Genomic DNA, 7,270 nt, shown 5'->3' on the forward strand with positions numbered 1-7,270 from the left:
TAGCCGCTTTTGGCCACATCGGCCGTTCTTGTGAAATGGGATCCTTTTTTGCAAAAGTGGTTCAGTGACCCATGTCTTAGAGTTCTAAGTCCACAACAAAGTGTCCTCTCTGTTTAAGGTCCATTCTGTTGAACTTGCATGCTTAGCTATTTTTTTGGCCACATAGGTCGTTGCTACAAAATGGGTCATTTCTGCAAAGTAATTTTTCCATGTCTTAGAGGTCACTTTTGCTGAGTTTGCACTTCTAGCCACCTTTTGGCCGCATAAGCCATTTTGAAAAATAGCCTCAATCATATCTTGCATGTGTCCAATAGGAAGTCTTATTGTCTCACATAGTGTTCTAAGTCTTTAACTCTAGGGGTCGTTTGGTAGGGCGTATAAGAATAATGCTAAATAAGGTGCATTAATAATGCAAGGATTAGTAATGCATGAGTTAGTAATGCAAACATTAGTTATACAGAGATTATTTCTTATGCATTGTTTGGTGTGGTGTATTAAAAATTAAAATGCATTGCATAATCTTTAAGAAATTTAATTGTTTACAAAAATGCCCTCCATATTCTTTAACTTAAGGGACTTTAAGAATAATTTTGTCTTTAACCATGCTAATGCATGCATTAATAGCCTTTGTATAGCTAATGCCATGATTTTCTATTCATTAGCTATACATAGGATAATACCAAATAGAATGTATAACTAATGCTTGTATTAGTTATACATAGGTTGAAAAAGTGTACCAAACAAAGCATTACTAATACATAAAGCTAATGCATGCATTATTTCTCTAACACACTCTACCAAACGACCTCTAAGTGGTCTTATATTTCTCATACAGGTGTAGATGTACTTACTAGAGCTTGAGCATGACAGACGCCCAAGGACCCTCTTTGTCAGGACCATTGCATCCAGGAGTTGCTTAAGGAGATTTTTTTATATTTTTTTGAGTCTTTTTTGTTGTTTTGTACTTTATAGTCATGTTCAGTAATACTAATATTTTTAATTGGTGTCAGAGTTTGTCGTAGTATAGTTGAGTTGAATCTCTCGTTATCACATTTCCTGTTTTGTATTTGAAAATGAAAAAAAAGTTGTAATGAATAATCCAAAAAGATTTTTATTTTTTTTAGTTTAATTTATCCATTACTTTCCTAGAGCTACGCTTGGTCTAATTCATGTGGAACATGATACGTAGACAACCTACATAGGGTTCGATCGAATTATTTTTAAAAATTAAATCAAAAGAAAAAAAAAAGAGAAAAAAGAGAGGTGAAATTATGGGATGCGAGAAATGAGAGGAAAGAAAAGAGTGATAATTAGAAGGAAAAAAGGAAGAAAAACGAGCAATCCAAGAAGTGCTAGAAAAGAAAAGAAAAGAGAAGATTGAAATGAACAAATTGGTATGATGCCAAGTGACCTTTGAAGTCATTTTAGAACCGTTAATTGTTGCTAGGTGCATTGCACACAATGTGATATTTTTAGCTGTTAAATGCCCTAACGCTAACATGATGACTTCATTTTGTTCCTCTTTGTTATCCCCATTATAGCATAAAGGTGGTTGGTTTGTGGTTCTTAAATTGGTAACTCTTCCATACAACATAATGTCAAAGAGCAAGGTAGCTGTGGCTAGCAAAGACTTGGACACAAGAGTTGTTGACCCGTCGAGAGAGTTTGTGGGGTTGGAGTCTGAATTGAAAGAGGAGGTCCAAAGGTTGAAACAACAGATGACAGAAATGTATCAGTCTTGGATCACGGGACATCCTCCACCTTCATTCCCCACTAACTACACTGAAAACCCTGCAACTATCCCAATCCCAGGTTCCCACTGCTGTTGATATCTCCTCACAACCTTTTCACACCCCACCCCTAAAAAACGCATCATGTCCCGCTCATTTGACCACTCATGTTTTTGTAGCTCCTCCACCAGCTACCTTTCCTCGATCCTCTAGCAAGACTGTTCAAAATCCCCGACGCCCAATACTGTGCTCCAGAACTAACTTTTAAGGTCTCAGATCCATACTCTCACGCTCCTCATTTTGAGCCTCCTAGTAAAACTGAGAAGCCACCCAAAAAACATGGAGCAAGAGGAGATATTTAGGAAGGTAAAGAGCTTGGAGCAGTCGCTGAGAAATATGCAAGGATTGAGAGGCCAAGTGAGTGTGGCTTATAAGGATCTGTGCTTGTTTCCTGATGTCCAGTTACCTGTCAGATTCAAAATGCCTAATTTTGACCTGTATGACGGGCATGGAGACCCTGTGGCCCACTTGAGAGGATTTTGCAACAAAATGAGGGGAATCGGTGGGAAAGATGAACTGTTGATGGCATATTTCAGTTAGAGTCTAAGTGGGGCAGCTCTGGAGTGGTACACCCACCAAGACGCTAGCAGGTGGTACACATGGGACGATATGGCTCAGGCCTTTGCCCGACACTTTCAGTACAATATAGAAATCATCCCGGATCGCATGTCCATCACCAAGATAGAAAAAAACCTACTAAAAGCTTTAGGGAATACGGGCTCAGATGGAGAGAGCAAGCTACCAGAGTCAATCCCCCTATGGAAGAAAACGAGATGGTCGAGTACTTTATTCAAGATCAAGAGCCAACTTACTTTGGGCATTTTATCTTGGTTGTGGGTAGGCCTTTTAATGATACGGTAAAAATGGGAGAAATTGTAGAAGATGGGTTGAAGTCGAGCAAGATCATGAGCTATTCTACTTTAAAAGCCACAACGGAAGCAATTCAGAATGACATAGGAAGCTTACTGGGTCAGAAGGAACATGATGATGTTGCCATGGTTATCTCAGGATCACGACATGGACCAACAGGTCTACCTCACCAATATACCCAGCCTCAACCCCAACCCTAAACCTATCCCCGAGCTCTATATAATCCACCCCAGTATTATCTTCCGAACAACGTCCGGTCATCTGTCCAACCACTGGGTCATTCCTTATGGCGAGTGCTAGCACCTCATAATGCACTTTTGCCTTGACAACATTTTCAAGCACCCAACAACCCTAAAAAAAAACAGGGGCAGAGAGGGGAACAAAGACAAACAAATAGTTTCACGCCAATCTGGAGTCCTACACAAACTTGTTTGAAAAGTTAAAGCATTCTGGCCCGATTGAGCCGCTCCTCGGCTATACTCCAGACCCATATGCGAAGGGTTTTGATATTACTGTACGATGCATGTACAACTCTAACGTCCAAGGGAATAGCATTGAAGATTGTCGTGCTTTGACAAGGGAAATAGAAAGAATGATTCAAGAAGGGATGATTGTGATCTAGGACAGTGACACCCAGAATATCGCACAGAGTGATGATGCACGCTTTGTGGGGATGATGCGTGGCAACATGGAGTATGAGAGTCCTCTTGGGAACTTGCTGACTGAAGTTAATGATATTGAAATTGGTAATGGTCCTAGTACTGTTGGTAATTGGAAAGACGCTCCTTTCTTGGCTAGCCAGGGAGGAGTCTTGGTGGTTTATTTTGTTGTCATTTCTATTGTCCAGGTTATTTCAGGGTTGTAATCCGGATATTGTCTTGAGACTCAAACCCTTCTATCCTTTTATTTTGACTAGTCCCTTTAGTCGTAGTAACTCATTTAGTGTTATCTAGGTTTGTTGTAGGGTTGTAACCCCTGTTTATTTTGCTTGCTTTGTTGCTCAAACCCTTTCACCGTCTGTCTAATGCAATTTTTTGTTTTCTATTATTTATAGTCATTTTTGTTTAGTTCTCTTTTCCTTTTATAGTTTCTTTATACTGGCTCTAGTGATATGACACGCACGCATAATTCTAGGCCTAGTCTTAAAAGTTAGTTTAATCATGAAGTAATGAAACAATTTTGAAGATGAGAGGGACATTTGAAAGGAAATAAGTAAAGGAAATTTGAGATCACCTAAAACCCGAATTGTGTGAAACTGGGGCAGATGATTTAGGAAGTTAATAGGATGACAAGAATTCGTTAAAGAAGAGTGGATCCCTGACAATTTGAACCGAGCAACTTTGAGTTCAAGTGCATCTCAAGTAACAAGATAAAGCCAAGGAATTTTTCTCCACGCAGATGAAGGGTATCCATTGTGAAGAGGAAATAACCCAACGAAAGTTCTGTACTTGACAAGGCACTAAAAAAAAGAGTGGAAGGTATATTAATGATATCAATGCCGAAGCTGCAAAAGGAATATTGTGCATGATCTTCTTTTTCATTCTCAAGTTGAACGTGTTGTACTTGGCATTTTCACGGATTGGGAGGCCCTCTTTCAGCTACCCAAATACTTATACCATTCAATACCCTTTTGAGCCTGTACTGATTTCTTTGACCTCCTCTCTTTTGGAATCAAGTTAGAGTCATACGAAAAAAGAAAAAAAAGTTCATGTCCCCATAGGTTTATTTTAGAAAGTTCATTCCAAAAGGAAAATTCAAAAAAAGGAGAAAGATAGAGATAAAGAAAAAAAAGAAAGAAAAAGAAAAAGGAAAATAGTAACAAAAAGTGTTCTTGTGAACTACGTTCGACCTGATTTTTGTCATCATAAGATACGTAGGTAGCCTTACGGTTCGGTCACACCAAATAAAATATTTCATAATCCCACGAAGTCGAGCGTGGGGAAGTCTTTCTTAGAAATTCCATCTCAAAAATAAAAAGAAAAAAAAGAATGAAATTCTCTTGTTTTAGAAATTGGGGCAAAGTTTTAAAATGGATTCCAAAAGTTGTAAATAAATTAACCCTATTGTCTTAGTTATTTTAAGCCTTTATGATATCTTTCTTTCTAACCCTGTCCAAAAGCCACATTACAATAAAAAAAAGACCTCCCAAATAATCTTTGAGAGTGCCGAGTCAGACATGCCAGGAGCATATGATATTTCTATCGTGGATAATGCCTTGTCATCTGCAGAATCAGAGGAGATAAGAAGAAAAGAATAAAATGAGAGAGTCTTATTGGTGAAAACCTTCATAGGCACCATGAGGCGACGGTGAGTTGAGAGAAAGATCGAAATGAGATAGGCTTGATGGTGAAAACCCTTCGGGCACTACAAGTCGAATAAGGACCGTGAATCAGATGGGATAATCGGAGCATTGAAGCCTAGTTTCACGGCGAAGAGGTACAACAAGGTTTGAACGTTATACTTGCTTGACAGATTAGGCTACTTAATCCAAAAATGCATGTCATGGTCATTAGAGTTGGTATCCACATCTGATAAATTTCTACTTTGTAATTTTCTTGTTAGGTATCATCTTCTTCTATTGTCTTTTACTCTGTTCCTTTTATTTTGTTTACTTCCTCTTCTTGAGTCTGTTTGTGAAGAACAAGTGAGAAATGACTTCAAAATCTGCTACCAGCTTTTCAATTGCACAAAGCGGAGTCTGGCTAGCACATCAAAGCGACATAAGTCAGGAAAGAGTAGTATATGCACTGAATGGATAACAATCAGTGTGCTTTGGGATTAATGAGAAATGCAAAGGTTCGGTAAATGTCAATTCATGAGCAAAATGCAACAGATAAAAGGTATTGAATTTGAATGAATCAGAGGTATTTTCTGTAATAAGGGTGATAAAGAAAGTGGTTAGTCAATAAATAAGCAATGTTTTTCAAGTTGAAATCAAAGTTATCATGGCAAGTGAAGGAGCAATCGCCCTCAAAGTCAAGGCCGCAAACCAACCACCATGTTTAAACTCACAAGTTTTCTTTGTCTGAAACAGGGATGAAAGCTATGTGCATATGAAAACTTGGAAGCTTAAATTTTTCAGGTGTAATGTCCCAGTTCTGCTTACGCAAAGGCTATTGGGAAGATCACACATCACCCCTTGGAGACGCACTTCCTAGTCTTGGTCATTTAAAATTCATCCCCAGGAGGCGCACGTCCTAGTTGGAGTCATTGAAATTTTACCCATTAGGAGACGCACTTCCTAGTAGGGGTCTTTTAGATTATACTTGTTAGAAGACGCACTTCCTAGCTTTGGTCATTTAAGTTCATTCCTAGGAGACGCACTTCCTAGTTTCAGTCATTGATGTTCCACCCCTAGGAGGCGCATTGCTTAGTCTGGGTTTTCAAGTTATATTTTATTGTAGGAGACGCACTTCCCAAATTGAGATTTCACCCCTAGGAGACGCACTTCATAGGTTGAGTCATTTAAGTTCGGCCCTAGGGGACACACTTCCTAGTCTGGTTCATTGAAGTTTTACCTGTAGGAAACACACTTCCTAGTCTGTGTCTTTCAAGTTATATTTTGTTTTAGGAGACACACTTCCTAAATTGAGATTTCACCCCTAGGAGATGCACTTCCTAGTTTGAGTCATTTAAGTTCGGCCCTAGGAGACACACTTCCTAGTTTGGTTCATTGAAGTTTTACTTATAGGAGATGCATTTCCTAGTCTAGGTCTTTCAAGTTATATTTTATTTTAGGAGACGCACTTCCTAAATTGGGATTTCACCCCTAGGAGATGCACTTCCTAGTTTAAGTCATTTAAGTTCGGCCCTAGGAGACGCACTTCCTAGTATGGTTCATTGAAGTTTTACCTATAGCAGACGCACTTCCTAGTCTGGATCTTTCAAGTTATATTTTGTTTTAGGAGACACACTTCCTAAATTGAGATTTTACCCCTAGGAGACGCACTTCCTAGTTTGAGTCATTTAAGTTTATCCCTAGGAGACGCACTTCCTAGTCTGGTTCATTGAAGTTTTACCTATAGGAGATGCACTTCCTAGTCTGGATCTTTCAAGTTATATTTTTTTAGGAGACGCACTTCCTAAATTGAGATTTCACCCTTAGGAGATGCACTTCCTAATTTGAGTCATTTAAGTTCGGCCCTAGGAGACGCACTTCCTAGTTCGGGTCTTTCAAGTTATATTTTGTTTTAGTAGACGAACTTCCTAAATTGAGATTTTACCACTAGGAGACACACTTCCTATTTGGTTCATTTAAGTTCATTCCTAGGAGACGCACTTCCTAGTTTGAGTCATTAATATTTCACCCCTAGGAGATGCACTTCCTAGTCCGGGTCTTTCAAGTTATATTTTGTTTTAGGAGACGCACTTCCCAAATTGATATTTCACCCCTAGGAGACGCACTTCATAGGTTGAGTCATTTAAGTTCGGCCCTAGGAGACACACTTCCTAGTCTGGTTCATTGAAGTTTTACCTGTAGGAAACGCACTTCCTAGTATGGGTCTTTCAAGTTATATTTTGTTTTAAGAGACACACTTCCTAAATTGAGAGTTCATTCATAGGAGACGCACTTCCTAATTTGGTTCATTCAAGTTTCACCCATAGGAGAC

This window comes from Nicotiana sylvestris, chromosome 11 (genome assembly GCF_000393655.2).
Source record: "Nicotiana sylvestris chromosome 11, ASM39365v2, whole genome shotgun sequence".
Taxonomy (NCBI): domain Eukaryota; kingdom Viridiplantae; phylum Streptophyta; class Magnoliopsida; order Solanales; family Solanaceae; genus Nicotiana; species Nicotiana sylvestris.